Here is a 22,885-nt window from a genome sequence, read left to right as displayed (position 1 = left end):
AAAGGAATTTCTAATTAACATTTATCAGATTTTATGTCAGATTCCGAGCTTCTATGCAGAATCTTAATATACTAAAATATCTTTGTATGTTTTAAATATATAAAGATCTTCATAAAGAATGCTAAAACAAGTTCCTTTTTATTCATATTGTATATGAAAACTGTCAGCATGTCAACTTTAAAAATGGCAAAAAAATTTCCCACCTTCAGAGTTAAAACTTCTGAAATCACCAAATCATAGAAAAATTGCTATAGTGTTTTTTCCCACATAATTGGACAGTAATTTGGTTACTCACTAACTAATCTTTGTATATGCCATCACTCTACTTCTTATTTTGTGCTGAGTATCCAATAATTAGCGCAAGACCCTCCCACACAAGATGGTCCCTAACCCACAATTACATAACAGGTGGCCTAGCACAACCCTTTGCTCTTCCATCACCTACCTACACTGCTCATTGTTCTAGCATCCTCTTTTAACTATATTTTTAAACCATACACAAAATTCTAATCAAGCACAAAAATATTCCCTGGTATGATAAAACACATTATTTTACCAAGTGTGGAAAAACATTAGATACTACAAAATGTGCCACATGAAATTATTCCTAACTATCTATGTTACCCAAACTAACTAATTAATAATGGTTCAACCCTCCCTCCCCCAATTCAAATTTTAACCATATAAATCAGAAGACCAGTTATTCACTCAATAGCAATCAGATCAAAGAAGCATAAGTACCACTACAATGTCAAGGGTCTGTGTGTTTCCACTAGAATCTCCATGTTATTTGGAACTGCATAGTTAGGGTTCACCTGAAAAATGTTAACTCAGGATGCCCAGGGAAGAAGGGCCCTGCACCTTGGAGTCCTTAGACCTACAATCAAGTCTGCCTTTACCATGCACCACGTGCATGCCTCTGGGGAAACCAAGTTTCTTCTATAAGGTGCCATCTTGCCTATACAGATTATAGTGGCAACATGTGTTAAAAGTGCCTGGGAAGCGGAGTCACTGTGCACTTACTCCTCATGTAGGATCTCTGTCCTTAATGTGCTGTACATTGAGATTTAATGCTATAACAAGTACTCAAACAGTATTTTCACTTTGTGTTTCTATGTGGGTGCAAACTGTTGAAATCTTTACTTCATGTATACTAAACTGATCTTCTGTATATATAGAAAACTGAAAATGAATCTTGATATGAATGGAAGGGGAGAGAGAGCGGGAAAGGGGAGGGTTGCGGGTGGAAGGGAAGTCATGGGGGGGGGGGAGCCAATGCAGTCCATAAGCTGTACTTTGGAAATCTATATTCATTAAATAAAAGTTAAAAAAAAAGTGCCTGGGAAGCAATAAAACACACTAAAAATGTAACTCCTTTTATTGTTTAATGTTGATCAATGCATAGGAGTTGAACTAAAACCATATTCCAGGTGGCTCACTCCTCTCCCTGTTTCTCTTTCACGTGTGTCACCATTAACTTTGTGTTTTATTTCTAAATCTCAAAGAATGAGTGGTATGCATTTCTCTAAAGTCCAGGCACAAAAAAACCAGCACAAATTCTGCCATTTTCACTCTAGGAGATTTATTTGCAGGTACCTTATTATCAATTAAAGCGGTGCCATTCAGGAAGTACAGAATACTTTAATACAGCACAGATTGACAGGATTTAGTATTTTTACAAACTTGAAAACATAGTGAGTTAACTTTTTTTAATTGTTTAATTTTATTCCATTTGAATGGCAGAGCAAGAGAGTGAGAATGAGACATAAAGAGACCTTCCATTCACTGGTTCATTCCCAAAATTCCTACAATACCCAAGGCTGGGTAAAGTTGAAGCCAGAAGCCCAGAACTCCATCTGGGTTTTCCAAGTGGGTGGAAGGGGTCCAAGTACTTGAGCCATCATACACTGCCTCCCAGGATGAGCTAGCAGGAAGCACCTGAGGCATCATCTGCCCCCTCCCAGGATGCATTAGCAGGAAGCTGGATCAAAAGCACGGTGTAGCTGTGACCCAAGCCAGCACTCGGAGATGCAGTGCGGGCATCTCAAGCAACAGCTTAACCTGCTGTGCTGCAACACCTGTCTGAGTTACTTTTAGACACAATTTCACGTTTAGTCCCAGGGAACAAGTTTACTTTTCAATAAGTCCAACTTTTCAGTGAAACCCAACAATTAAGTAACCATCAAATGAGTGCAGTGCAAGAACAAATAAGCATGTTTATACACACATTCCTTGTTTTCCTCCACAGTTCCAGTTGAAGAGGCAAGGCATGAGTTAGCAATCTTGCTTCCTACTTTGCAGGGAAAATAGGGACACCTCTGATGTCTAAATGTGGGCCTTCTTAAAGCCAAACTCTCAGGCTCAAGAACATCACCCCACTTGTCATCCAGTCACCACAGAGCAGTGGTGCACCTCTAGCCTAAGACCCAATCCTCCCCTTCTGGGCCCCAAGATTCTCTCCTTTTCAGCACTCATTCCATCAGTTATCCCATGCTCTTTAAAGTTTTCCTATACGGTCCTTTATAGCCCACCTCTCAACTGGATCCTCTCCATCTGCTTTCCCATGCATGAATGCCATTTGATTTTAAATAAATAAGTAAATAGATACAAATCTCACCTGGTTTGAAAGGGAGAGGAGAAAACAAGCTGAACTTTATGAATGGCTGGGGGCTACTACAGTCAGGGGTGTGGGTGCATAGCCCCCATGCCACACAAAGGACTACAGAAAGCAAGTGGCTATAGAAATCCAGCCACTACTCCGCAAGCCAGGCCACATGTCCTGGAGAAAGGCAGCAGCCATGGTTAATTTGCAGAGGCACCATATAGGCTAGGGGTGGCCCCATAAACATCAGTCACCCACTAGCCATCTAGGAGTCACCCAGAACACCTTCTTCCCCTGATGGCTCCCAACATCCAATACACCAGCAAATCTTACTGATTTTGTCTGCTACATCTTGCTCAGATTCACCCACTTCTGTCCATATCCATGACCATCATACTGCATCAACTCACTGTTACCTCTTGCCTGAAATATGCAACTGCCTGCTCCAGCCCCCTCCAATCCATGTGCGTGGTATGTGGTGATAAATGCTTCCTATCACTCCTGGGGTACAGACCGTGCTCTTCCCAGTGTAGCAACAGAACCTTGGGCAGGAGGACCCCATTCACACTTACCCTCCTCAGAGCAGTCAATCTTTCCATATCTCCTGAACTAAGTCAAATGCCTACTACCCACTCCAGAGTATCACATACTGCTCCTTTTCCCCCAAATTATTACAGTTGTACTTTTACAGGTTTGTGTCATTATTTGATTAATGTCCATTTAACCAACTAGCCTTGGGCATGTGGTATAATTTGTTCACCTCTTTATCCCCAATACTCAGCGTGGTGCCCAGCCCAAACACAATCATAATTACTCTTTTGGATCAGTAAGTCTACTGCTAGTACCTTAGGGAGGCTGAGTACATGAGTACTGAGAATTTCAGACAAGGGAGAAAATTTTCCATGAATGGTTTTAATAAAAGTAATCTTTATTTTAAAGGCAAAATCATCAGGGAAAAAAGTCTCAAAACTGGGCACAACTCAAAGAATAGCACAAGCGAAGCTGGCCCCGCTGGGAAGAGAGAGCAGTAGGGCAACAGCAAGGATATGAGTTCAGGGTCTGACAGACAAAGTGAAAGTTTTACATCATAGATTCAGGAGCTCGGACATGGTTGGATCAAGATGAATTCGTCAGAATGGAGTCAGATATGGGAGAGTTCCAAGCTCTGCCACATCTGGGAGACAAGGCAGACAGCAGCCAAAGCTGGATAAGTGGCCAGGCCAAGGGCAGGAGAGCAGCTTGGAGATTAAAATCCGAAGCAGCCGTCCAAGATGTCATGGACATGGGAGGGCTGTGATGTGATGGGATGGTCCTTCCAGAAGTGTGCTCAGTTTACACTCACACACAGTGAGTATTCTTCAAAAAAAATGCAACCAAACAAGAGTTTGGTCTTCCAGTTACTGCAGCACCATGATGCTTTCTTCCCTGGTAGGGAGTACATATCATTAACTCCAACTGACAGTTCCAACCACACCAAATGTCAAGAAGTTCTCCCAAAATGGTTTCTAAAAAGTAAGTGCCACAATGCGGAAAATTAACATCTCAATGGCTTTCCATTCTTGTTTGGCTTCCTTCTTCCCCTTTCCAATCATAACCCTCCCTGAACTAACGAGAGGAAGAGGAGGTGATGGATCCTAGGAAGCTCTCCTGCAAACCTTTCCTTTCGGTGCTATGACCGATCACGTGGGTCAAAGACATTTTAGAAAAGAACTGAGACACGCACGTGGGGAGGGGGAAATGGAAAGTTGACGTCTAATGGGTATAGAGTTTCAGTTTTACGAGATGAAAAGAGTTACAGAGATGGTGGTGGTAATGGATGCGTAACATTATGAATGTATTTAATATCACTAAACTGCATGAGGGGGTTTCAAAAAGTGAATGGAAAATTTGCATAATCTTTCAGCTCCATTTCCCCATTTCTGAAGCCCCCCTCACTGAAATATCACTAAGATGTTAAGTTTTATGTTGTACATTCACTGTGGAAGATGGCTTACCCCTCCTGGAGCAATCCAGTCTCTCCCCACTACCTAGCCATGTGTATGACTCACTCTGTGCAGAAAGACAACAGCAAACTTCAGGCAAACATACTCTAAGAAGTGCATGAGCATGGAAGGACTGCCCTCCCTCCTGTCATGGTTTCAACAAGCCTGGCCAATCTGCTACCATACACAATGTGACCACACACACACACAGAGCCCCAGCTAACAACCAGTCACTGGAGTGAGGTCACTGACCACTAGCTGACCAGAAGTGCAGAAGGGAGTCCAGCTGAGACCAGTCCAAATTGCCATCCCACAAAATTGCAAGCCAAATAGATGACTGCTGCTTTAAGTTACCAAGTTTCGGGGTGGTTTGTTACACAGCAACAAATAACTGTAAGATTCATTAGGGGAATCCACTGTAGACCCCTAAGAAAACAAGCAAATTCCTTGTCACTTTCACATTGCATTCACCAGCATCTGAAAAGTCTGACAAGGAAGGGATTGGTGTAAGAAATTTTGGGGCCTGCTCTATAGAGCAGGATAAGACACCGCCTGCAGCACCAGTATCTCACATGGGCACCAGTTTGAGTGCCAGCAGCCCCACTTCCGATCCAGCTCCCTGTTAATGTACCATGGAAAACAAAGGAAGATGGCCCAAGATCTTGGGCCGCTGCACCCATGTGGGAGAGCTGGATGAAACTCCTGGCTCCTCTCTTCAGCCTGGCCCAGCCCTGGCCATTGAGGTTATTTGGGGAGTGAACCAGAAGATGGAAGATCTCTTGCTCACTCGCTGTCTCTCCCTCACTCGCTGTCTCTCCAATTCTTTCAAATAAGTCAATATTTTTTAAAAATGCTTCTCTCTTTAAAAAAAAAAAAAACAACTATACAGACAACCTCCATCTTCTCACAAACTTGTCGCTAGAGGGTCTCAGTATTAAAAGTTTCAGAGACTTGGGGGCACTAAGTGGATTCCAATTGTTCCAGGCAGCTGGAACAGACAAGCCAAAGAGGAAACAAAAACAAAAGCTACAAGACATAAGGTGTGATGTGAATACTTACAGCTATCTCATTTACCTAAATAAAAATTAGGAAGGCTATCTAGCCTGAAAAGAAAGTGAGGAAAATCTGAAATTCCAGGCCACATCCCAACACATATGGAAAGTCATCACTAAAATGGGGGATAGGGAAGGAGCAATTTTCATTTAGTAAGTGCTAGGACCAGTGCAGAGTGTCAGCTACTTTGTACTACACACTTAACCTCCCTCCCCAACACACACCTTTTGATCCCCACATCTCTAAGTTATCCTCTGTCCACACTTGGTAGATGAGGAAATTGATGAAAGCAATTAAGTAACTCTACCTAAATCACAAAACTAGTGAATATAGGAGCTGGTAATCAATACTAGGTCTCACTAATTTTAAAGTCCTTGTTTTTTCATGTTTATTTTTTTTTTTTCTATTTTGTTCTACCTCCAAAATACAACACTGCAAATGAGAAAGTACAGGCTGTCACTGCCCATGCAGCGCACGACACCAGGACCTGAGGATGGCACAAGGAGTCAAAACATCCATCAAAATACATTTGCCACAGAAAAAAAAACAAAAACAAAATCTATGGTGATGGACACATCCTCGCAGTTGGGGAGGGCATTTTTACTTGTTTATTTGAAAGGTAGGGTAAGAATGAGAGACAGAGAGAGAGAAAGTTATTGATTCATCTTCCATCAGCTGGTTCACTCTCCAAACGGCTGTAACAACACTGGCAGGGACAGGCGGAAACCAGGGACCAGGAACTCAATCTGGGTTTCCCACATGCGTGGCAGGGACCCAAGCAGGTGAGCCATCTGCTGCTGCTTTCCCAGGCACATTAGTAGGGAGCTGGATTGGAATCAGAGCAGCAGAAACTGAACAGGTGCTCCTGTACTGGATGCTGGCAATACGAGCAGCAGCTTAACCCACTGCGCCACAATGTCAGCCCCCAAGGAGGTCTTTTAAATCCTTGAGAAAATTAAAAATGTTTCCTAAGTTCACCTGGAGTTGTTGCTAAACTAGATACCTTTCAAATAAGCAGTTTTTTCTTCACCCAAACTCATCTTTCCTTAAAAAACATTTAGTATTTAAAAATTCTAAGACCTTGATAAAAAGTTGTTCCAAGAGAAAATCATTATATTAAAAAATACTCTCATTATTTAATGCAGACAGCTACACAAGAGAAAGGACTATGAATCAATAAACAATCCACACTATAATAATTATATATGTGGGGAAGCCACTGTATAATATTCAGGTACAAAACACCCTCTTCAGTACATTCCATGTACTCCCAATCAAACCTCCAAGAACAACTGCATAGAAAAAGAATTACTTTATTGTGAGAGACTTAAATTTACTTCGGAGAAATTTAAGGGCTAGTCCCTCAAACAAAGATGTTAAGACTGTAAGAGTCTCTACAGATGAATGAACATGTATGACTGAAAAAGACTGGTGTAACCCCTTCCATCAGGATGACTGCTTCCTGGGCCCTCAGTACTGTGTAACCTTATGACTTTTCACACATGCTCTCTCACACTTGTAGCGACTAACTTGTTACTGTTTCTTCTTCTTTTAATGTCTTTTTTGATAGGCAGAGTGGACAGTGAGAGAGAGAGACAGAGAGAGAAAGGTCTTCCTTTGCCGTTGGTTCACCCTCCAATGGCCGCCGCTGCGGCCGGCGCACCGCACTGATCCGATGGCAGGAGCCAGGAGCCAGGTGCTTCTCCTGGTCTCCCATGGGGTGCAGGGCCCAAGCACCTGGGCCATCCTCCACTGCACTCCCTGGCCACAGCAGAGAGCTGGCCTGGAAGAGGGGCAACCGGGACAGAATCCGGCGCCCCAACCGGGACTAGAACCCGGTGTGCCGGCGCCGCAAGGTGGAGGATTAGCCTATTGATGTTTCTTCTTCTTTTAATGCATGATTGCTAACTGGGATTTGTGTTTTTGCTTTACCTACAGTCTGTGAACTTGGTCCAACTGCTGCTACATATAAAACTGTGAATTTACTCAAGTTCATGTCAGTGTGCATACAGTCTTCACTTTCCATCAAATTTTTTTCTAGCCCAAACACACATTATTCACAAACCTCCCTCAGCTCAAAACCTAAGACATGTTGCAAATAGCCAGACTGTTCTGATCTGTGAAGCCAGTCCACCACTTCTGAAAAGCACTGCCTTCCCAGGCAACAGCAAGTATGCCAAAGCTACAACGCTGCCACGCTCAACGTTGTCATCATTGTCATCTTCACTCTTGTTGTAGTGTGTGCACCAGGCATTCATCTCCTCTTCAGAATTTAAGCAGCCTCCCAAGGTCACAGGGAAGCATGAGGAGTCTAAATTAGAACCAGGTTCTAACTCCAGAACCCGTGCTCTTAACTGTTAGGTTATACTGCCTCCAAAGGCTGGCAACAGCAAACCTAGTATTTAAATCTTCATATTTATACAACATTCAACTAGTTAAATAGGTACCTGGCCAACACCCAAGGAAGCAATACTTTCAAATTTCTAGAACTATTCTGTCACTTGACACAGGATCATCTCATCACGTTAGGTTAAAGCAGTGATCTAAATTCTATGGTACTGATTCCTTTCAGGTTTAACATTGTTTTTAGATACTTTGGATGGAGATATTCAAGGAACCTTGGTTTCTATGAGGTCAGTACACATTTTCAGCATAGCATCAACTGAAAGGTTGCATAACCATAAAGGCAGCACCTATCCACTTCCAAACAATGATCAGCAGTTTCAACTACTGTAAAGTGGTGAGCTTCTGGAAATGCCCTAGACACAATGGGTGAAGGTAAAAACTGCCAACGTGTTTAGGATGAGTCTAGGGCAAGCAATCACCAATTATTAATTTACTACTTAGCTTTATTAATAATGATCTTTTTGAAATTTGGCTGCTTAAAACTTCAAATATTTCCATAGAAACAACATCAACCTAGCAAACAAGAAAAAAGAAAGAAACTACCACTTTATCTCACCCATTACATAGCTGAGAGAGCAGATTGTACAGAATGATCCTTGAAGTCAGCGGAGCATGGGGCAAAAGAGGAGATGAGCTATAAGCTCCTTAAAGTCTTGCTCCATTTCTTATTCTAATTTTCTGTGCCCTCCTCCACCCCGACCTAACAGCCTAGGAGAGGCTCCAGGAAAGGAAATACGGGTGTTGTGGTATATTGCATAGCAAGGAGCGGAGGGGGGGGGGGGGACAAAGTTGGCTACAGCAGAATCAACCATCTAAGACTTTAAAAGCAAAAGTGCAATATAATAAAATATGGCCTTTTCTACAGCCCTGACTTATATGGGTGATTAGAAGCAAAACAGTTAAAATATCAATGTTTGGCAGTGTTAAAGTCATCTCAGTTCTTATGGATGGTTATTTAAGTGTTTTGGTGCTATTAAAATTTTTGGTTAGATCATCTACAACACAGGAATCTAGGAGAAAAAACAGAGACACCCTTGTCCAGTTGTACAAAGCACAGTTCCTACACTTCATTACAACCTAAATCCACACTGCTGTGATGAAACCATTATATTTTAACCACATGAGACATGACAAGCAAGATGTTCTCACGATGGTTGCCACAATTACACTCTCAATCTTCAGTTATAAAGAAAAGATGTTAATATCTTAGGGCTGGTGCTGTGGAGTAGCAGGTAAAGCTGCTACCTGCAATGCCGGCATCCCATGTGGGTGCAGGTTCGAGTCCTGGCTGCTCCACTTCTGATCCAGCTCTCTACTATGGCCTGGGAAAGCAATAGAAAATGGCCCAAGTCCGTGGGCCCCTGCACCTGCATGGGAGACCCAGAAGAAGCTCCTGGCTGCAGGCTGCAGATTGGCGCAGTTCCAGCCATTGCAGCCATCTGGGGAGTGAATCAGTGGTTGGAAGACCTCTCTCTCTCTCTCTCTCTGTGTGCCTCTCCTCTCTCTGTGTAACTCTTTCAAATAAATAAATAAATTTTTTTAAAAAAAAATGCTAATATCTAACTGGTCTCAAGTTGCATGATGCCCATTGCCACGCCAGAAGCAGCGTTATCTACCATCTTTATCTGAGTGTTCCACAGCCTCACTCATGAACGCCAAGGCGCTGCGAAGCTTTTCAGCCTCTCAAGTTTGTGCTCTCTTCACTAGGAAACAAAGCAGGCCTACACAGCATTAATGGCAGCTCAGTTTAACAAATGTTTGGTATATGCTAGGCACTGAGGAAGGTACCATTTATTAGGAATACTATTTATAAGAGAGGAAACTGAGGCCACAGTTGCCCAAGGTCCCAATGATAGTTAAGTACTGCAAGTTTTGAACCAGGTAGTTTGTCTCTAAACTTTATGCCACACTACCTCTTCTGATGCCTAAGTATAAATTTAAGAACCTTTAACATGCATTAATCATATTTATATCATTTACCATATCAGAGTCCCTGGATTCGGCATGCAGCTCTGGCTCCTGACTACAGCTTCCTGCTAGCACAGACTCTGGGAGGTAGCAGCGATGGCTCAAGTCATTGGGTTCCTGACACCCATTAATTCAAGTCATTAATTTAAAAAATAAGTTTCTCCTACAACAATGGTTATAAACAAGCAAATGGGGCTGCCACTGTGACAAGGCAGATAAATCCACCACCTGCAGTGCTGGCATCCCATAAGGGCACTGGTTCAAGTCCGGGCTGCTCCACTTCTGATCCAGCTCTCTGCTATGGTCTGGGAAAGCAGTAGAGGATGGCCCAAGTGCTTTTGCCCCACACTCATGTGGAAGACCTGGAAGAAGCTCCAGGCTCCTGGCTTCAAATCGGCCCAGCTCTGGGCATTTGGGGAGTGAACCAGTGGATGGAAGACCGGTGCGTGTGTGTGTGTGTGTCTCTCTCTCTCTCTCTCTCGCTGCCTCTGCAACTCTGCCTTTCAAATAAATAAATCTTTAAATTGCTATCATTTAATCTGAAATTATTCTTTTTTATGTCTGGTGAAGGACGCTGGGATGTCACTGTAATAGATCCACATCTGAGCCTAGAGAAGTCTATGTACCAGCATTCTCTCTGTGCTGGTCTTACACTAACTGATGATGCAAAATACGCTCAAATCATCCTAGCCATAGAAAATTAAATGAGGCTTTTCCTGGCGCTGCGCCCCTAAGCAATTCAAGTTTAAAACTTCCTATGAAGAGCAACTGTTGACTTTCCTGCCTTTGCATAAGTACCAAACAGGTACTAGCCTAGTGTTAAGCTCAGAATTCAAATACTTGACTGTTGTCAAGCCAGGCTTTCAGTGGTTACCAGCATATTTCCCGTTTTACTATGAGTTTTAATAGATTTTGGCATCACTCTTGTGGAAGTCCTGGTGACACTGTTTTATGGTACCCAATGTGTTGACAGCAGTCTGGCAGATTAACACTATAAAAAGTGGCCTACTGTCTGCTTACATTAGGTCTGGTAGCCGAGCAGGGTCACGCTGAAGTGCTTGCCTCACATGACCATCTCTGCTGCAATCTACGTGCTATGCATGATGCAGAGAGCAAGGTAGGAGGTGGCACCAGGTGTTAGGAAACCAACGCACAGCTTAGACATCTTTCTGTGAAGACCTAGAGGCTTGAATTCGAATTTCAGGTGTCTTCAGGTGAGTTTTCTTCTTGTTCCATAGGCAAAATTAGAAAAACAAGTAACTAAAAACTAAGGGCTTCTTTTTTATTATTCATTAGTATATATGACTGATTCTATGAAAATTTTTTCATATTTCAATAAACCAGAAATAGGATACATCTTTAAAATCATACCACCTTGTTTTTGACAAAGTACAACAGTAAAATATGGTTGCATATATTGTGGATTATATCTTTTTCAAGTTTTATTTTACCTTGAACCCATTTATTGATAATTAATTTAAGGAACACTGTTAACAATTTGCCTCTGTGTTCCTTTTTTTTTTTTTTTTTTTAAGATTTATTTGGGAGGTGGAGTTATAGACAGAGAGGTCCTCCATCCTCTAGTTCACTCCCCAAATGGTCACAGTGGCCAGAGCTGGGCTGATCCAAAGCAAGGAGCCTGGAGCTTCTTCCAGGTCCTCCATGTGGGTGCAGAGGCCCAAGCACCTGGGCCATCCTCCACTACCTTCCCAGCAGGGCACTGGGCCAGAAGTGGGGCAGCTGGGACTCGAACCAGTGCCCACTGCAGGTGGAGGCTTAACACATTACATCATGGTGCCAGCCCCTGTGTTTCCTTTTTTAATCTTCCTGTTTGCCATGGAATGACATACCAAAGAATGTTTGAAAGTAAATTAAATGCAGTGTAACTGCAAGAAGACAAGAACTTTGAAGCTATTTTATTCTTTTTTTTTTTTTTTTTGACAGGCAGAGTGGACAGTGAGAGAGAGAGAGACAGAGAGAAAGGTCTTCCTTTGCCATTGGTTCACCCTCCAATGGCCGCTGCGACAGGCGCACTGCGCTGATCCGATGGCAGGAGCCAGGTACTTATCCTGGTCTCCCATGGGGTGCAGGGCCCAAGGACTTGGGCCATCCTTCACTGCACTCCCTGGCCACAGCAGAGAGCTGGCCTGGAAGAGGGGCAACCGGGACAGAATCCGGTGCCCCAACCAGGACTAGAACGGGTGTGCCGGTGCCGCAAGGCGGAGGATTAGCCTAGTGAGCTGCGGCTCCGGTGGCTATTTTATTCTAAGTGCAAAGCTGTGAAGAAAATACAGCCTGAAAGTTCCTGCAAGCTATGTGCTACCCAAGTGTGTTTTTTCTACTAGGAAGACACAATTCCAAGGTGAAAGAGTTCCAGATGCTAAAGTCTTCCCCCTGACCCACATCAACTTACTCCAAGACACAATAAGCCTTTTAACTCAAGCTCAAAGTCTCACAGGGTCTCTCCTCCATCTCCCAAGTATCAAAATCACACTCACATATTTAAACAATTAGGTTCAATGTACAGAAGCTAGCACTAAATAGGTCTGAAATCCCAGTGCTAAACATGCAGTATTAGCCAAACTCACATCTCATGTACAGACTTTTTAAAAATGACCCTTGCTTTTTTTTTTTTGCTTCAGAAAACTAAAAATAAATAAGTAAATAAAAAGGGGGGTGATGCTGAAGGGTTCCTTTTAAATTCAGCTAACTGCAGAACAAACTTCCTCTGGTATAGAAAAAAGAAGTCAAATACTGCCAAATGAAAATCCTAACAGGCAAGAGTGGAAAGTATTTGTTTCAGATATATAACTGGTTAAAAGTGCTTTAGAAAAGAAACTTTCAGGGCAGGCATTGTAGGTTAAGCTGCCACTTGAGATACCCACATCCCATATCAAAGAGCCTGGTTAAAGTCCCTCCTATTCTGCATTCTATCCAGATCCCTACAAATGCACAACCTGGAAGTAAGAAGAAGATGATGGCTCCAGGTACTTGAGTCCTCACCACCCACTTGGCAGACCAGGAAGGAGTCCACAACTCCCAGCTTCAGCCTGGCCCAACACTGTCTGTTGTGAGCATTTGGGAGTAAACTAGTGGATGGAAGATGTGTGTGTGTGTGTGTGTGTGTGTGTGTGTGACTGCCTTTCAAATAAAAAAATGCAATTTTTAAAATGAAAGAACATGTGACAAAAAAAGTTTAAAAATTTTCCTTAGCAATATCACAAAAATACTGAAAAATAGTCCAAGTCCTCTCTTCCATATATCATATATAGCTTCCCAGACTTTACAATATCTTCAGATTAAAATTTAGAATGTGAATATATATATATAGTAGAGGCAGGCAGTTAGTTAGCAGTTAAGATGCCTCCTAGGACACCCACATCCTATATCAGTACCTGGGTTCAAGTCCCAGCTCTGATCCCAAACCCAGTTTCTGCCAGCACACACTTGGAAGACAGCAGGTGATGTCTCAAGTGGTTGGATCACTACTGCTCACTTGAGAGATCTGGTTTGAATTTGTAGCTCCTGGCTTCAGCCTGCCCCAGCCCTAGCTGTTGTGAGCATTTGGGGAGCAAACCACCTCTCTGTCACTCTGCCTTTTGAATAAATAAAACTTTAAATAATGAAAATATAAAAAAAAAACTGAAATAAAACTATTATCATGTATTAAATATTAATAATGCAACACATATTGTGTAGAGTATATCATGTCATTACTGCCTTAAAGATTCCTTCTGGGTCTCCCATGTAGATGCAGGGAGACCTACTTTCACAGGCACATTAACAGGGTGCTGGATCAGAAGCAGAGCAGTTGAGACTGGAATCAGTGCTCCTATGGGATGCCAGCATTGCAGCTAGTTACTTAACCTACTCTATCACAACACCAACCCCCATTATGGCCCTTCTCTACATAAACCTATGAGAAAATGAACTGTTGGCCCCATGTCACAGTTGAAGAAATTGAGTCTTGGATTAATTAAGTTACTTGCTTATGGTCATGGGGCTAATAAGTCACTTGTCCAAAGTCACATGAGAAGTAAGCAGTCAGACATGGATTCAAATCAGATCTGTTTAACTTTGAAGTCACAGTTCATTACTAAGTAAAACTGCCAATCCCTGGAATTAACCACTTTTTTTTTGTGAAACTGACATAGTATCCCCCGTTTTTTCCCATGCTCATAATTTAACTTGTATGAAACAGGATCACAGTTAATATTGTTTTGCACTCTATCCTTTTGGGCTTTGTATTTCTCAAAAAAATAATGTCTAATGCTTGCATAATACTTTTATCTACTCATTTGAAAGGCAGAGTGACACAGAGAGAGGTGGGGAGAGAGAGAGCTCTTCCTTCCACTGGTTCATTTCCCAAATGTTCTAATAGCCAGGGCGAGGCCAGCCCAAAGTCAAGAGCGAGGAACTCCATCAAGGCCTCCCACGTGGGCCATCATCTACTGTCTCCTAGGAGTGTTAGCAGGAAGCTATATTGGAACAGATACACTCTGATATAAGATATGGCCCTCTGTAATGGAGTTAACCTGCTGTGACAACATAACATTCTAACATACACATTCAGTGTAAGTTTAACCATTCACAATTTTTTACCATCAGAAAATAATGCCATGACTTTTCATTCACAATAGTTAGGATTTCAGATTTTTCTTTAGGATAGATGACTCATATGGCTAGAATGCCCATTATTAAAGATCTTTAAACATGGTCTCCTAGTTTCTTTTCCAAATGTTTGCACTTATTGAACTGGAGGGAAGAGCGAGGGTGCAGGTCTCCACGGTATTTTGACAGCATGAATATCTTTTAAGTCTTGACTAATCTGACAAAAGGGTAAAAAAGGAACTTTAGTTTGCATTTTTTTTTTTACTATTCTCTAATTTGGAAATTTTGGGGTTTTATTGACAAGTTTCCTTTCTATATCTTACCTACTTACATCCTTGCCTGCTTTTCAGTTGGGCTGCACTGTTTCCCTACTACATCCCTCATGGAGTATGCTGCAGCTTTTTATTAACAGATCCATACACAAGCAGAGACATTAAAGTATAAAACACACAAGACAGCTCTTCCTAAAGCCAAAACCCACATATTCAAAAGAAACTGGGCTACAGTGAACTGATAAACTTGAATTTGTAGTAACTATATCATACAGTCCTCTCACATGTGCCAAGTTGTCACTGTATCCTTTGATTCTGAAAGTATAATATTAACATTCTACAGATTTCTGTCTCATCACTGACTGTTCCCTGTGTTCATTATATTTATAAAAGCAAAGTCAAATTACATGTAACGGCAGTTCCAAAATCATTTGATGACACCCTGACCTTAATTTTTTTTTAATGCTAAACATTTTACCTTTTCTTGACTTCAAGTTGCAGAATCTCATCAATGAAGTGGACTTACTTTGGAATGGTGCTAAAGTGATCTCTTTATACATTTTGCCCTGCTAAAATGTTTTCTATTTTTGGATCAAATCTAAGCCCCAAATATCAACTTTCAGTTCTCCTGAAAGGAGGCATTCTAAGCAATTCTCCACTCCATGCCCCCAGAGTGACTGGCTGCTGGTCCTGTGCCCCCACCCCCTTGCTTGAGCGACCACAGCTGCCTCTCTTCCTCTCCCACTCTATTTTCCCTGACCTAGCCAAAGCCCCACCTCCTGGCTGGGCTATTTCAACAGCCTCTGACTTTTTGCCTGTAGTCTCACTCTTCAACTGCAATCCATCACATGGTGCCAAACTAACCTTTCATCTCCATTTCCATCATGTAACGTAAGTCAAGATCTCACCCAGTCTGAACTTCCAGTTTCACTGCAGCCCAGCCTCTCTCCCCTCCTAGTCAACCTATTGCCCTTCTCCCACTCGCCCACTCCAAGCCTCACTGCACCTCCTGAGCTGCGGGTGGGGGTGGGGAGTAGGGAGGTAGCCCCTTGGACTGAAAGGTGAAAGGAGAGGGGTCGGGGCAAGGCAGTGGTTGTACTCCCCTCTGGTGGGCTGCAGCTCCTGTCCAGCCACCCTCCTGCTCTGGCCCCTGCAGGTTGTTCTGGGCTGGCCATCTGTTTCCTGCCAAATTGGTTCATGGCCTTGGCACTATTCTGTTCATATTATTACTGCTCAGTGCCTCCATCCTATCTAGGGACAGGGTAAGGCACACTCCCCAATTCCTCTCTCCACTATGGCGACACTGACCTCACCACATCATACCCTCTCACCACGCTGTCCTGATCCATGTAGTCCTAAAAGGGGTTCTCACAAACCTTGTGGAAAATAGATATTATGAAAACACTATGCTTGCAATTCAAAATTTTTGCACCAAAATAAACATACCTTTTCACCCCCCATGAACTTTCTGAGTTTCTCCACGTGTTAAACCTTACATCCCAGAAGGGCTAACGTGTTTACTGTCGCCCACAGAACATAGCGTGGTTGTAATTTCACACCAGCATACCTTTACAAACACCAAAGTCATACCAAAAGCTTAGCAAGAGCCATCCCAGCACTCATGCTTCATACACACCTTTGAAGGATCATAAAATAACAGTTTTCGCCAGGCACACCAATGTTTCCAAAAGCCAGAGAGATTCTGTTACAAGCCTCACAGAGAAATTGCCATTTGCTCTTTAGAGATGCAAATCTGAAACTTTACTGAATCCATTCCTTGTGTTTAATGGCCATGCCTTTGCATTCATTAGCGTCCTTCTTAGAACTGACTGGCCATGGTCCTTTATGAGTAAGTTCACACTTACATGAATTTGGATAGGCCCAGCTTTCTGAAACTCACTCCTGAGAGCCTGCTAGCAAGGCAGGTGTCCATCCCAATGGTGCCATCATGCTGACATCTGGCTCTGCCACACAGTCCCTCAGGTCACGTTCCCTCCAGCAAGCAGCTCCACCCCGTGAGGTCTGCAGTTGCTGGTTTATAGTTTTCCCTCTATCCTGGCATTATAATATGGACATTACTGGTTGACCTACAAAAGTGTGGGAGTAAACCATGGTGCCCCTTAAGTACCTGACCACAACAATGCTACCATGGGAAACCCCCTACCCATCAGACACTGGGAATGTGGTAATGGGGTTTCAGGAGGCCAGAATAACTCACCTCCTCTTCCTCACCCACATTCTGAACCAGCTGTGAAAGGCCCAAGCAGGGGCAGCCACCTCTGTCACTGTGGAGGCCAGAATGACCTCACACTGCCTAAGACAGAGAACTTCAATGTCAAACTATCTGGCCAGCTGCACACAGAGACCTTCGCCAGAGAGGCTGCCCTGTAGGGAGCAGAGCACAGCAGAGGGAGACAGGGCCCTCCCTGCAGACACCATGGGAGTGCTGAGCGGCTGCAGTCTGGGTGCAAGGTCTCAAGGATACAGAAGACTGTCAAGGGGAGCTCCCTGCTCAGAGGAGCAGGAAGGGAGCCAAGGGAGGTTCCCCTAAACACTGTTCCTCACACACGCTGCTCCCCGACACATGGAAATGCTACTGGCCTGTCAGGTCTGGGCCCACACTCCAACAGCCCCACGCAAGTAGCAACACAGTGGAGGCAACAAGGATGCCAGATGCCAGGACACAGGATGTGGCGTGCCTTGAGGCAACAGAGGCTGCAACAACCTGGACGGCAGAAGGTGATGACATCAGTGAAGACTCAGCATATGGGGCCTCGGCACCAATGGGTGTGGAGTTTCATGGTTTGTTAACGCTTTTGTGGGGAGGAGGAGGAGTTGCGATGAGTGCTTTTAGACAGGTTGGAAACATTAAGGATAGGAGACTGGAGGAGGGAGATGGTGGACATGAAAATATACAAGTTAAGCTCATGGAAACAAGACCTGGAACTGCAGGTCCGACCGGACCCTAGAGAAGGCCCAGAGTAAATGCTCAATGTAGGCTGTCCTGTGGGGAGCAGCCCGGACTAGACTGAGTTACTGGAATTAAGACTTATTCTATGCATCTGCTCTCCCACAATATGGCGCTGGGAGAGAAGAAAACAGTTTCTACACAGCTGCCTCCAGTTTAGCCAATAAACTGTAGGACTTGCTCCTGATTGGAGGAGAGCAGCGTACTCGGCGTGTGGGCAGCCGAGTTGGGATTGGCAGAAGAGGACTATAAAGGAGGAGAGAGACGGCATGCACCAGGAACATCTAAGGGGAACATCTAAGGGAACACCTGTGCAGCCCCCGAGAGAGCCGGCCGGCGGTGTGCCGCTCCCCTGCGGAAGTGGGGAATGTGGCCAGGGGGAACTGCCCTTCCACGCAGGTGGAAGGGATAGTAGCCAACCCGGGAAGAACCAGCAGCAAACCCGGGGAGGGCCGAGCAGACAAAAGAACAGCGCAGGGTCCTGTATCGTTCCTCCACGAAGAGGGGGAGTGACATGTCCCTGGAGAAAAAGAAAAGGAACAAGGAACTGAGGTGGCACTGAAGGCAGGCAGAGCACCTAAACACTGCCTCCCTGCCGAGGTGCAGGACGGTGAGCGTCAAGAGGAAGAGAAGGAGGGAGAGGGACTAGAGACGAGCTCCACATACATGGTTCCTTTACCCAGTCCTGTCCCCAAGAGCATCCTTTGCTTAGAAGCATCCTTACGCAGAATTATGCCAACCAGCCCTCCAAGGCAGCACCAAACCACTCACAAAACTCCCTATTACAAAGACTCTCATTTTAAACATGTTACATGCCCTTGGAAAATAACACTGGCTTGAAACAGGTCACCCCATAATAGTTACTGCTGCTGATCAAATCTATTAGCTTTGCATATATCTACCATGTAAACCAAATGTACACGTGAAACAAGTTTACAATTACTCAGTGAAACAAAAACAGTATTTAACAGATAAATACAAAGCCACCTGCCCACCATCCCTTCAACACTACCTTTAAAGATTATGGTTTCAAACCTTTGACCAGTCATCCACCTTCACTCCATACAATAACTGATGTGCCAAATATTTAACCAACTGTATACAAGATAAGGACATTCTAAGAATGTATGCATTACCATTTTCTAAATGGTTTATATTTCTAAAGTATGTTCATTGTACAACAGACATATTGGTCTTAAACAAGTGACCAAACTCTTGGACTTCAGAGTATCTCAAAAACACCGAAATAGAAATGCAGGCTCTATGTGACCCACACAAATTTCAATTCCATTGATCTGGTGTAGGGTTGAAGAATCTGCCTTTTTAAGAAGGAGCCCAAGTGAATGTGTTTATTCTAAACACTATTTAATATCTTCCTTTTTTTCATCATTCTAAGTTCACTGGCTTTTGAAATTGCAAAAGGTCCTTAAAACCATCTACACAGCAGACCCATTTTACACAAGTTCCTTGGAAAAAACAGATGAAAGCTACCTCAACTCAGCTCATATTCTAACCTTTGGATGCATCCTTTGTGCAAAACAACATTGCACCTCCTTAGTCCTGGCAAGGCAGAAGAGGACGCAAGAGCACCAGCTGCTGGACTGAGGCAGCAGCTCAGGCTTGCAGACCACCGTTCCCGCCTCCCTCACCAACTCAAGGCGCAAACACGGACTTCACCTTTCACCAAGGCAGGCTGGACAGGCACAGTCTAAGCAACTGTCTCAACAGTAGGAAGAGGAAGAGTACTGCAAGAGTAGGAAATGCACAAGTAAATTTTCTAAGGATAAGAATAAATGCTGGGCCAGCGCCGCGGCTCACTAGGCTAATCCTCTGCCTTGCGGCGCCGGCACACCGGGTTCTAGTCCCGGTCGGGGCGCCAGATTCTGTCCCGGTTGCCCCTCTTCCAGGCTAGCTCTCTGCTGTGGCCAGGGAGTGCAGTGGAGGATGGCCCAAGCGCTTGGGCCCTGCACCCCATGGGAGACCAGGATAAGTACCTGGCTCCTGCCATCGGATCAGCGCGATGCGCCGGCTGCAGCGCGCCAGCCGCAGCGGCCATTGGAGGGTGAACCAATGGCAAAGGAAGACCTTTCTCTCTGTCTCTCTCACTGTCCACTGTCCACTTTGCCTGTAAAAAATAAATAAATAAATAAATAAAATAAAATAAATGCTGGGGCCGGCATAGCGGACAAAGATTCCGCCTGTGATGTCGGCATTCTACACTGGCGCCATTTCACCTCCCAGCTGCTCCACTTCTGATCCAGCCCCATGCTAATAGCCTGGGAAATACAGCAGAGGATGACCACAGTGTTTGGGCCCCCACACCCATGTGGGAGACCCTGATGAAGATCCTAGCTCTTGGCTTTGGCCTGGCCCAGCACTGGCTGTTGCAGCCATCTGGGGAGTGAATGAACAGATACAAGACCGAGTTCTCTCTGCCCCCCACTTCAAAATAAATAAATATTTATTTATTTATTTTTTTGACAGGCAGAGTTAGTGAGAGAAAGAGAGATAGAGAGAAAGATCTCCCTTTTTCCATTGGTTCACCCCACAAATGGCCACTACGGCCAGCACGCTGATCCAAAGCCAGGAGCCAGGTGCTTCTTCCTGGTCTCCCATGCAGGTGCAGGGCCTAAGCACTTGGGCCATCCTCCACTGCCTTCCTGGGCCACAGCAGAGAACTGGACTGGAAGAGGAGCAACCGGGACCAGAACCTGGGGTGCCAGCACCGCAGGTGGAGGATTAGCCAGGTGAGCCGCAGCGCCGGTCTATAAATATTTTTTAAAAATAAATGCTTGCATATATTAAATACAAAGACCCATTTTCTGACTTTGCACTAGTGTTCATGGATGACAGAATCCAAAATCACTCACTAGACTGATTAGCTGGCCCAAGTGGTCCTTTAAAGAGGGGTAGAAAGTCATTTTACAGGCTTGCCAAATGACGACATTATTATTATTGCTATTATTACTAAGGCAGTAATGATCCATAAAAGACAATGCCAATAATCTGGGAATTTCCCAGAGTTCTGACAATCCCAAGCTAGGGTATGACAGGCAGTCCCCACTGGCAACCATTCTGCTTAGGATGGTCTGGCTTCCTGTGCAGCTCACAAAGACAGGCCATCTGCCTTTCATCCACCACCGAGACAACAGTCAAACAGCAAAGAAGCACGCTATCCAGCTATAGCATGGTGGCAGCCTGGCCAGCTGGCTGGCAGCTCAGCTACAGCAGTGTCACCACCACCTGTGTGATCAATAGTATGGGAACACTACTGAGTTCGTTGAATTTTGTCCTTTGGCTTGCTATTGGACAGCACAGAAGACAGAGTTCTCCTGTTCCTGCCAGCTTCTCAGAGCTAAATGGAAAGACTCTCAGCATCCCAGACTAACCACAAAGTTCCTCATAAACTTGAGGTCTGTTTCACACACTAGCCCAAATTTTCATTTTTGTTTTTGTTAAAGACTGGGAAAATGGAAAGCTTAAAATGATAATTCAGGTGGTAAACATAACTCTGAAACTTAACATAACTGAGATAAAGATGAAATTTTTTTAAGATTTATTTATTTATTTGAAAGTCAGAGTTTCAAATAAATACAGAGAGAGAAAAGGCAGAGAGAGAGAGAGAGAGGTCTTCCATCTGCTGGTTCACCCCCCAATTGGCTGCAACAGCTGGAGCTGCACTGACCTAAAGCCAGGAACCAAGAGCTTCTTCTGAGTCTCCCACACAGGTACAGGGCCCCAAAGGGGAAATTTTTAAGAGCACCCTTAAAATGGGCAAAAACTTCAGTTTTAAATAGAAACTCATTGTACTCAAGCTAGTAAACAATTGGTTCTATTGTGAAGAAAAAAAAAAACATAAATGTATAAATCCAGAAATCTATCACCATAGACTAGTATTAGAACTTGGGATTTTATTTTCTAAAATTCTCTAGCATGGCCAGCACTTTGTCATAGTGGGTAAAGCTGCAGTCTGCAGGGCCACATTCCATAGAGTCACAGGTTTAAGTCCCGGCTGCTCCACTTCTAATCCAGATCCTTGTTGATACACCTGGAAAAGCAGCAGCAGATGGCCCAAGTGCTTGAGCCCCTGCAAGCATGTGTGAGACCTGGAAGAAGCTCCTGGCTCCTGGCTCCTAGCTCCTGGCTTCAAACTGACCCAGCTCTAGCCATTGCAGCCATTTGGGGAGTAAACCAGAGGATGGAAGCTATCTCTCTTTCTCTCTCACTCTCTGTCTCTTCCCCTAACTGTACATTTCAAATAAATAAATAAATCTTTTTTTAAAAAAATTCCTCCAGCAAAGGAATATCTACCCACCCCAGAGCCTATCATAAGCCTACGGATTTACACCTTTGAATTCTATAGCTTGTTCAAGTCCAGTCCTGTGCCACTTCACAAGAGGGATACATTCTGAAAACTGCAATGTTAGATAGCTTGGTTGTGTGAACATTATACAACATGCTTATACCAACTAAGATGGCTAACAATGTCGAAGGCAATTTAACCATATGGGACTACAGCACATGTGGTTCACTGTTGACCAAAATGCACTGCACAGCATACAAATGCATTTGACAGTGTATACAACTGTAGAAGAGAGCCTGTGTCTTAAGTGTCAGCAGAGTGGTTTGCAAGTACTCCATGAAGGCTGCACATTCACACAAGCATATATAAGAAATGAGTGATGCCAGCAGGAGCCTAAGTAGCACCCTGGTTCTTTCCCAACAATTCTGGTTCCATGTAGTGAGAAAAAGATGCTAAGTGAACTGGATCCTGGATAAACATCAGGGAGAAATTTTTGAGGAGGCCAATTCCATAATAAGCTAAATAATCTGAGGCTGGCTGTGTCTTGAACTGGTAAGTGAAAATAGGGTTGAAACACTAGTAAGTTTTTGCAATGACCACGTGCCTTTAGGTTGAAAGGATTGATGTGCCATCAGTAAGATATTGGCCTGGAATAAAAAAAAGGGAGGGGGGCCTTAATGATAATTATCCATTAATAGACACTTTTCAGCCTCTCCATTT

At 43.9% G+C, this 22,885-nt stretch overlaps 1 protein-coding gene across 1 annotated transcript in view; it reads right to left on the bottom strand.

The window, feature by feature from the left end:
* Window positions 1-22,885, bottom strand: part of LOC149126220 (uncharacterized) — a 70,929-nt gene that overhangs the window by 36,069 nt on the left and 11,975 nt on the right. The gene's annotated exons all lie outside the window — the stretch shown is intronic.

Source organism: Oryctolagus cuniculus, chromosome 6 (genome assembly GCF_051225735.1).
Source record: "Oryctolagus cuniculus isolate XC-2025 breed Fujian yellow rabbit chromosome 6, ASM5122573v1, whole genome shotgun sequence".
Classification (NCBI taxonomy): Eukaryota; Metazoa; Chordata; class Mammalia; order Lagomorpha; family Leporidae; genus Oryctolagus; species Oryctolagus cuniculus.
This window is presented reverse-complemented; position numbering and strand designations above follow the sequence as displayed.